Raw genomic sequence first — 10,281 nt, forward strand, 5'->3', positions numbered from 1 at the left:
ACAACTCGCGAGGGACCATAGATCACGGGAACAAGGAATACGGAGTTTTTCGAGGCGACGATGATGCGCGTCCGACGAGCGTATAATCTCTCAAGTATTGTTCGGGTCTCGCGTCGATTTATCCGGTAGCTAAGACGGGAAATGTAGGTGGGAACCAAGCGAACGAAGGGTGTTGGCGAGGGGTGGAAGCCCACCTGCCAGTTTTTAGCGGCGTCGCCATATATCATAAGTGCGAGTGAAACGTTCGGGACGAGGGTGGGCCGTTTGGCTGGACCATCTATCTTACACGGCTTAACTCTCCTGTGTATCCCGTGTATACACATCCTGGTTCGCGTGCGGACAGTTCGGATGCAACCGTCCGTGTGTTTCGATCCTCGCGTGTGGGACCGGTGGGATGCGTCGTCGCGAGTTTCGATGGCAAGACGTTAACGTAACGCAATAGTCGAGGGCGTCGCGAGAACAGTTTTTCCCGGTTTACGTCGACAAAGTCGTTTTCCAGACGACGCGTAACTTTTGCCGACGGAACTCTCTCAAGTAGCGCCCGTTGGAATTGGAGCGAAACGAATTGCACAATCGAATCGATTACGCGGAAAACTTGCCGCGTGTTCTCCGTAGCGCTGGACAATCCGTTTACCTACCCTAAACGTTTGAATAGCGTCCCGCGTGAAACGTGCGAAACTATTTACGTACATACGTACCACGTCCACCGTTCGCGACTCGTTCCATCGAACCGCTCCCGTTTTTTCGTCCGTAGTCGCAGTCCGAGAGAAAAGTTTCCTTAATTGAAACGGTGGAAATAGGACGAACAAAATTTAGGCCCTTTCGTTCGCCAGATAGATGACCTTTCCGGACTAGTTTTGACGAGGTTCGCAGAGGAACGATTCGATCCGGACAAAAGTTTGTTCCCCGATGGGATGAGGGCGCGTCGCGTTTAAACGTACCGACGTCCTACTCCTTTCCCTCCCCTGATGGTGGCGGGCGTTGCATGTAAAATGTAGGAGAGCATCGGGATCAGAAATTTTAATCTCAGAGCCCGCGACGGCGGCGGACGTACGCGAGCGTGGAACTAATCGAGGCGTGAACGAGCGTAAGCTGGATAAAAGGGCTCCGATGTATTGGTAAATTGAGAAGTTCTCCCCGGGGGATCATGGCGAATCCGCGACATTTACATTTTACGATATTTCCCGCACCTTTCGACCCTTGTTGCCGCACGGCATAGACATTCCTTAAGCCGCGCCATCTTTTCGTTCTCACACAAATATCTCAGCCAAGGACGTTTCCGCCGGGTTTTCTTTTTTCACCTCTTTCCACGGCCACTGTGTTGTGTATTACTGGCATGATATATATCGCGGTGAAGAAAAAAGGAGCAAGCGCCGGGAACAACCACTCATTACCGAGATAAAGGAAGGAACGTTACGTATAGCTTCGAAATCCGCTTTCGAGACGTTTTGCTCCATTTTTCGTTTCCCGCCACCCCCCTCGGGTTCCTCGTTCAACCACGACAAATTTTATTTATTGTCTCCGCGAGGTGGCGTATTTCTTCCGTTTCCTCTTTTTTTTTTTTTCTCCTCTTTTCGGGAACAGCGGGAGGAACGCCTATTATCTCGAGACATTTGTTTCTTCCTCCTGCGCGTAAGAATCGTTAAAGTTAACCGCAAGATAGTCGCGTTTGTATAACTAACGAACATCTTTCCCATTGAATGCTGTAACGAAGTATGCGTACGTACGTACGTTCGTACGTACACTCGTGCCATTCAATTGGACAGCGTGTACCGATGAAAAGGATAGAATAACGCGGGACAAAAGCGTGTCGTTCGACGTCGACATCGAACGAATCAGTTGAATTCATGTTTTCAAATCGAGGTTTCTTCTTTTAATTTACGCGGCAATTAACAGGACGTACCCGATAGAAAAGCGAACAAATCTGTTCTCCTTGCCCCCAGCTCTCTCCGCTGTTCCCCGTATTTTTTACTCACCCCCTTCTTTTTTCACTCCTTTTCCATCGATCCTGGCGAACAGTATTTCAGCAATGAGCGCGCATCCCCATTAATTCCAAAATAATTACGCGCACGCGTTTACGTACGATACCGTGGCGGTCGTTATTGTTCCGCTGATATCTGGATCGCATAAATACCGGTATCCGTTGCATTCATTCGGCCCGTTATCGTTGTAACGGCGAGCATTTATTACGCAGCTGACCGAAAGGGCCGAACGTTCACGTTGTTAATTCCATAATTGAACGGCAACGATACGATCCCGATAAAGCAACTGGTCTCCCCTGAAAAATCCTCCGCGACGCTCTCCTTGAGGCGACCAAACTTTTTCGAGTCTGCGACGCGTCGTTGCACCCCTATCCGGACTACGAATTACCAGAGGGGATCGTTACCAAGATTCATGGCCAAGATACGCTGCAGTTTTGTCTTCCAACGTGGTCCTCCTCGACGATCCTTGCAGAAACGCGTAACGTGGCTATCCGGACGGATCGATGGTAGGCTGTAAAATTCCTTGGATTTTTCATCGACGAGGGACGTTGGCCACGAATTATTTCAGACCGTCGTTTCTTTCGAGCCCAGCTGAGGGAAGTGCTCGATCGCGAATGTATATCTCTCGGGTCCGCGTTGAGCAAACTGCTTCGGAAACGAGTTTTCCATTTGCCGCGGCCGCGATTGATCCGCGCGGGCTGCCCGCGTACCGATAACTATCCGGTGGACTCATTTAAGATAAACTTAGTCGGGGATCAGCGGATACGTGATTTCCATAGGGTTTCCTCGCCACGGCTTGAAATGTACACGAGGGGATTATTACGAAATTATATAGGATCAATGGAACCCCTACGTGCCGTTCACCTCGTGTGTGACGAGTTCGAAAAGCGTACTCGTTATTTCGCGCCGGATAATCGGACCCGGTTTCCTTTCGATCCTCCCCGATAATTAACTCGGTTATTAACGATCGATCCATTCGATAGACGAATTTTAAGATGACCCCTCTCGCCTCGCTCGTTGCGAGGAAGATTCACATCGCGATTAGAGCGCTTGAAATTTTCCGTTTCTCGCGTTGAACTTATCGGTTTATTCGAAAATTATTCAGAGGGGGAGCGTTTCTTTCTCCACCTGCTGTGGCGAGTTTCTGATTTTAGATTGGCTAATCATACGGGTGAAGTTAGAGCGGAAGCATCTCCCTGTCTCAATATCATTCTCTTCCTGTTCCTCTCGAAATGCTGCATCATGACTTCCGGAATTTACATCGAGTCCTACCACCCCTCCAACATCAATACGTATATAGGCGTTTATATACCCTCCGGGGCGAAAACAAGCGCCTTAACGTATAACGTTGTCAGATTAGGCGGAGTTTCGTGCGCGGCAGGTGTTAATTAGGCTATGCAAAGATTCCACTCCGCTTGGGCGTACCTGCTCCGCGGGAACGACGATGTAGCGCGCGACGACCGGCTGTTAATCAATTATGTTGATTAGCTATGCCGGGAAATTCGGAAAAAGTCGTTCCGCGCTTTCGCGTTTGGAATACTGATTTTGGACGGCGAGTTCGAAACGGAACGACGATGCTACTCGGAGGCGAGTAAATAATAATTGTTTAAATGCAATCGAATAAATTCGATTGTATACGTTATTGTTCGTTTATAGCATTTCCGGATCGGTTTACACTTGTTCGTTTCATTATTTACGCTCACAGTTTGCGCAGCGTGAACAGTGCACGCGACGCGGAGCGTGTTAATTACATTTCGCGCAAAGCCAGCTACAAACTGCCATTATAGACCCTTTTCGTTCGCGGTTTTGAATGCGCAGCCATCTTACGCTGCTGGCACATAATTAGCTTCGTTAATTAGACTACGTTAACTGTCCCGCTGATGTTTCGCGCGCCACTACTGTTCTCCGCTCCGTTTTCTCTTCAATTTGATCGCCTCGCGGCTTGACCTTGATTCGCAACCCATCAACGAGGGCCAGCGAATATTAATTTCAACTATACGACTTCGTTCCAGGCGTTAATTACCTGGTAATAGGTTTATAACGGATCGTTTGTTGCACTACCCTGTAATGAATCACGTTGTTCAGCGGCAATCAGATCGTTATTCCGTTGTGTTCGAACATTTTTATAGTTTCGCGCAATTCTACCGTCGATGTGTACCGCGTTCATGGCGATGCTTAAACGTTGCTGCTGGACCCGAGGAGAATTCGCTCGACAGAAGCACGTCCCATCGATCGGCGTGCACTTACCGCGAAACATCTGTACCGCGTAATTCCTTGTATTTCATCAATTGTCGAGTTAGCTCGATGGCCCTCGAACCATCGACAGGCTCCTGATAGTCAGTTTTGTACCGGCGCAACGGCAATTTTAATCGTTTCGATCGCTAAACCGATAATTCTGCTCGGTACTCGTTCGCATTACCGCGTTCCATTGATAAGTGTATCGTAGCGCGCGTAACGAACGATAACGTCGTAATTTCCCGTCCCCCTCGCCCGACCATTTTCGACACGCGCGTACGTATACACACGCACATAACCCAGGATCCGCTAATTTGTCTGCAACTGGTAAACTGAATTCACTCGAACTGCTTCGAAACGCGGGGAACGCCCGCCACCCTCCACCCGGTTCCTACATTTAAGCGCGATCGAATTATCCCCGTGTACGTGACAAAATACACGGCCTCGATGGTCGCGCGTCCATGATTTTGACGAAACGCCGTCTTTCACCGTCGCGCGGGTCGTTTTCTCTGACTCGATTAACCGCGCCCAATTAGACTGGCGGTGGTCGATTATGCGATTGCCCCGTCAATAATTTACAGCACCTATTGCGCGCCGCAAAATTTTACGCCCGATCGCTCGACAAAATTTACCACTTCGAACGATAATTTATTGGCCGCAGTATGTCGATGCGAGATAAATTCGCGCGGTCGACGAGCGGATAATTCCGCTAGCAACGCGAGTAATTTAAGTACGCGGGACGCGCCAGACGCAATAAGAATAAAGGGGCGGCGGAGCGGAAGAACACGGTGGCGGTTTTTAAAAAAGATTTTCGTGCTTCCCCGCGGGGATTACACTATACCGCGTTGATCCCGGGGCTAAGGATTTTTCAAGACGGTACCGCTGAATCGAGCGATTTACGACAATTTCTGCGGCTCGCCTTTAGCGCCGGCGATAAAATCCTCCCGGTTTTGGAGTTTACACGGACGACAATGCCGGGAGATCCAGCCGCGTTTACGTTCAATTAAACCCTTTCACATCTGTCGGCGGTATTATAACGGCGCAGAGGGGGAGAAAAATCGTGTCAGCTACTGTGAACAAATACTCGATTGTCCCCGATTCCCCCGTCGCGGCGCGAGCTTTTTCGAATTTATCAAGGAACGAATAAAGTTTGCGTCTCGTTGCGTGTTATACTCGCAACGCAATCGAACAACGAGGCGAGTCGCGCGTGTGTCGCATCTACATGGAACTGTATACGCGCGTATAACAGATATAAGTCGTGTGGGTCGCACATGTCTGGCATACACGTTGCCACCCCCGACGTTCTCACCCTCTACGTTTGCCACGCGTGTAGCCGCGCTGTATCTTCATACATCTCCACGTCTATACATCCACGAGAATGACGTGACTGACACCTAATCACAACACCTCCGGCGATACGAAATACTCATCGTGTCTGATTGCCCGTTTATGTTCTGCAACGTGAGTTCTGATGTTACTTAATAGACATTCTTTAGATACGAAGATGACAAAGTTAAGTTATATCTTAAATTTAACTTAATAGCGAGCCTATTCGCAGTCGCGTCAGCTCCGCGAGCAGCAGTTTAAAACACCACAGTAGAGTAGAACGCGTCTAGTCAGACGCAACGCTACTTAAGACAGGCTAGATCGTTTTCTCGCAATCAGTTCTCGTAATAACTTCACTGCCAAATTTCTCGACTCGTCCGTTTGTTAAGGCTTCGTTACTCGATGTACGCCATTCTATCGAGTTCAGAAAGCAAGGATTTCGGGTCGAAGAGGGATGTACCACGATATCACGTTCACGATCTCGTTACCCGCGACTCAGCTCGCCAAAAAATGCACCGTCAGTTATATATTTATAACCTTACGTTCCACGGGAAGGTGTTATGTCTGCGATCCACGCTGGGAGATACTCTCCCGTAACAGATATAAGTCGTGCGGGTCGCACATGTCTGGCATACACGTTGCCTTAGTACGGGTCTTAGCCCAAACCTCCGCCCTCACCCTTTCCCATCCCGCCCCCCCCCCCCCACGGCTTGCTTTCCGACTCCCTTTTCCGGAGGCCGGAGTTCCAACGGGAACTCTACTTAATATTGCAGCGTATTACTCCCCTTCTACGGCCGCCCTGTCCCGCGGCTGAAATCATACACCGGGTGTCGAGTTGTCGGCGTAAATCTGCGCCGGCGAGAGGGTGCCGTACGTGATGAAGGGGGTGAGAGCTGATTAGAGACACCGGACTAACCGGCTGGGTTCTGTGCTCGCGCGAAACATCGAAGGGGTTGCGAATAGCCGAGGGTTCGAGTGACCCGTTCGCGTTACGAACAAGAAAGCAAACGCGGTTAAACGGGGGAGAAAAAAAGTGGAGCGACGACTTTCGAGGAAAGTAGAATATACAACGCGTAGTAGATTAGCTTGTTCCGTGGGGTGGCGCGGCTCAGTATGTGCTTTAGTCACATGTTTCGCGCGAAATGTCGTGTTACGCGAGAGGATGTTGCAAAAAGGAGAATAAGGAACGGTTCGAAGGCAATATTTCGCTCCCCTTTCTGGCTGTTCTCTCTCTCTCTCTGTTTCTCCTTCTCTTTGGCTAGGTCGAGAAAATACCACGGGAAAGCGGCCCCGCGATTAGGCTACTCTATTTCCTGGGTACGGCCCCTCGTCGAAAGTAACGGCTAAATCCTCCGGAGACTTTCATCGATCGGTCGAATCGTAGCGCAGGAACGGACAGCGCCGACCGGCGAGTATTTGCTCGGATAAAAATGATTACGACCGACTCACGCTACATCGGGCTAAACGTTGACGGCACAATATTGCGACGTGCACGTGCACAATCGATGGGGCGGGGTAGGAAAAGGGGTGGGTGGGCTATCGATGAAATATCGTCGAGCGTGCAATATCTCGTGCCGCGACGGGACGCGACGCGCCCTTCGATTATCGGTGACCGAATTTCTTCGCGATTCAGCGAATTCGCCCCGTTGTAAATTTCGATATCGCGCCTACTTCGCTCATAGCCGCGTCGCTCCACCGCGCGAGCGTTGTTAGGCGCGCCGCGACGCGTTAATAAACGCTCGCCGTTGATAATGTCGGCCGGCTGTAAACGCGCGATATCATCGAGCGCCGTCGAGCTGTGGCTCGCGATTCTTTATCGTTCGACGGTTGATTTCCACCTCAACTCGGGGGCGAGTTCATAAATTTCCACGGTTAAAAAACTTTCGACGAGGGGGTGCGCGGCGCGACGTCGTTGAAACGCGGATGGATTTAAAATTCAAATGTCCGCGTCGAGCCGCGTCACGCGTGCGATCATTATCGATGCTTCCGGATGCAACGTGTATCCGGATTGACATATTCTCTCGCTAGAGATGGCGAATACGCGTCGCTTCCTTTGGACACGATATTGGTCGCTCCTGCGGACGTCTCTTCTCTAGTGGAACGTTCGGTTACCCCGGACGGACGTAGAGAGCGACGCGTATTTGGCAAGATCTTACCATCCTTCCCTTTTACGGATATGACGTAAGTCTGTACGTCTGTTTGCAACCATCTGCGAACCGCGCAGCGGGTATTCCGCCCCGGAATATTCAAAATATCGGCTGAAATATCGGACGCTGCATTTTATTAACGGTGCGAAACTTTCCACCTTTTAGCAACGCGTGCGAACTGTTCCGAAAATTCACCAGACGCTTTTTGAATTAAATATACCGGGCGCGAATACGTTTAGAGTAACGTGTAATGTGTCGCGGTAGAAAGTGAGAGAGGACCAGGGAGAAGAGAGAGGGAAAGGGGTAAACCGAGGGTGGTCTGTAGTTTACGGAAGTGCAGGCGAGCCGTGAACCGTGTGTTTGCCTTGGCCTGGTGTCGCGCCGCGACACACAACGTCGAGTTATTACTCCATAACCCGTTGCTTTTACAGGCTCGACGAGCTGGCTGATACGCGCCGCGCCGCGTAAGCAACAACACGTAGGTGTCGCATGATAAACGTCGATCGTCTCATTGAATAGCTATCTCAACCAGCTAGCTCCCTGCGCGCAGCTTTTTCACCTTCATCGTATCATAATCACGTTCGATTGACAAACAATACAGCAAGAGCTTCCACGGATTTTTACAAATCCGATGTCTCAATGTTTCACGGCTCGGTTTGCCAAGCGAACCTAGGGTGGTACTAAATAATATCAAGCCACTCTTGTTCGTAGCGTGCGCAGGATCTCGATGAGCATCCGAGATGGACAGTCGGGTCGTATACAGGGGATACAATAAAATAGTGGCAGCCCTCTCCGATGATGTTCCATCGCGGATCGAAATATCTCCGGGAGTCATATCGTCGGGGTACATTTCGGCCGCTCCTTTCGCTCTCTCCGCACGAGCACCCTCGTTAAGCGCCTACGTGTTCGCGATTCCCAATCGGGCCACCCCCTGGCCTCCGTCATGGCGTTACTTTCTGATCGCTTGATCGACCACGCGCTTCTCCCTTCGGGCAACGCCTCTAATCTCTCCGGTTTCGGGTTCCATCCGGAATTAAGGACCGTTGTTGCCTCGTAACCGAAGATTTGCTTCGGATTTGCCACGGAAAAATTGAAATAAGCCACGTAACACCCCGACCACGCACCCTGTTCCGCGACAATGCTCGGCTGATCGGAGCCAAATCCATCGCGTGTCGCTGGACACGGTGTAGCGATACGTATGACGCATCGTGTACGCGTTGCTCGCAATATCGGCGTACCCGTGGCAAGAGTCCGTAGAGATGAGGGCACGCAGAAGAAGGGACGAAGGCGAGCGTCCTAGGCAGCTATGTACGTCACGTCTGGCTTCTGGATTACATTTATACCCCCGCACCAGCTATACGGGGGCGGATAGGGTGAGCCCAGGGGGCCGATGCGCCAATACGTGCCTATAATCTTCCGCCTCGTCCTCTTTCGCTCTCTCGCCACCCTTTTTTTACTCTTTCTCGATTGTAGACCTTCGCGTCTGTGAACTGGCGTCCTTCTCCTGCCATCCACACCTTTCGCTCGAGTTAACGCGTGGGTCCTCGCGTGCTTATATTCAGTGCGTGTGTACCACGGGTCCCTTTTCCGCCTTTATCATTTCTCGCCTTACATCCCGCACCCTTTTTTCAACGTTTCTCCGCCGTATCCCCTTCGTCTCGGCTTTTTTCCTCGACTCTACCCAAGACAACTTTTCTCCCCTTACTTTTCCCTCCATCTTCGAGCTTCTTTTTACTTCAACCTGCAGCCCTACCTCCCTCCGTGCACCTTGTACCATTTCACTGCGCCACGCTTTGTTTCGCTTCCGGTTTGCAGCGTGCCCTCGTTTTTCAATTTCGTTGAAACGCGCGCGTGCGTCCCATTTTCTTCTATTCCCTTTTCGTTCGCGCCCGCCGCGCTCGCCTCCACCGTTCCCACCGTGCTCTTATCTCCGCTTCTTTATTCCGGGTGCACGCGTGTACTCGTAAGTAGAAGCAACTGTCCCCGACGAGAGTAACTCTCGGCGAAGATGACTCCGCGCGCGCCGTCGTAGATCTACCTGGGCAGACGCTATTACTCCTGCGGGACGTTTTATTTCTGAACGATGCCTCGGTCATGACTCGAAAGTCTTTATCGAGCGATTTCGCTGCTACGTATTCCAAATGCCTCCGGAAGAATCGACGTACCTTCTCTTCTACCGATAAAAGTGTCCTCCTCGATCGTTTCGAATTTTCGAATCCACAATTCGTTGACGTAAAAAATTCCACCCGAGTTTCAGGTGAATTTCACGAGGAAAAATGCAGCGGCAGGCACGGAGGAATCTTGATTTTGGTTCCCGTCTCCTGTTTCAAAAAGTTGCCCCGTAAATTTACAACCCGCACAAACCTCCGCCACCTCGACCGGCTCTCGTGATTTACGAGGAAGGCTTAATGCGGACCCTCTGGTTTGTTTTTATCAATAGTTAATTCGCAATTTACATCCGTTTAAATATTCATACCGGCACTGCCGTCGCGGAAACCCGGGGCTTTTGGTCCTCCGCATACTTATTCCGTGTTCACCTCTCTCTCTCTCTCTCTCTCTCTCCTTTCCAGTTTTCCCTGGCTCACTTTCGC

The sequence above is a fragment of the Xylocopa sonorina genome, chromosome 5 (genome assembly GCF_050948175.1).
Source record: "Xylocopa sonorina isolate GNS202 chromosome 5, iyXylSono1_principal, whole genome shotgun sequence".
NCBI lineage: Eukaryota > Metazoa > Arthropoda > Insecta > Hymenoptera > Apidae > Xylocopa > Xylocopa sonorina.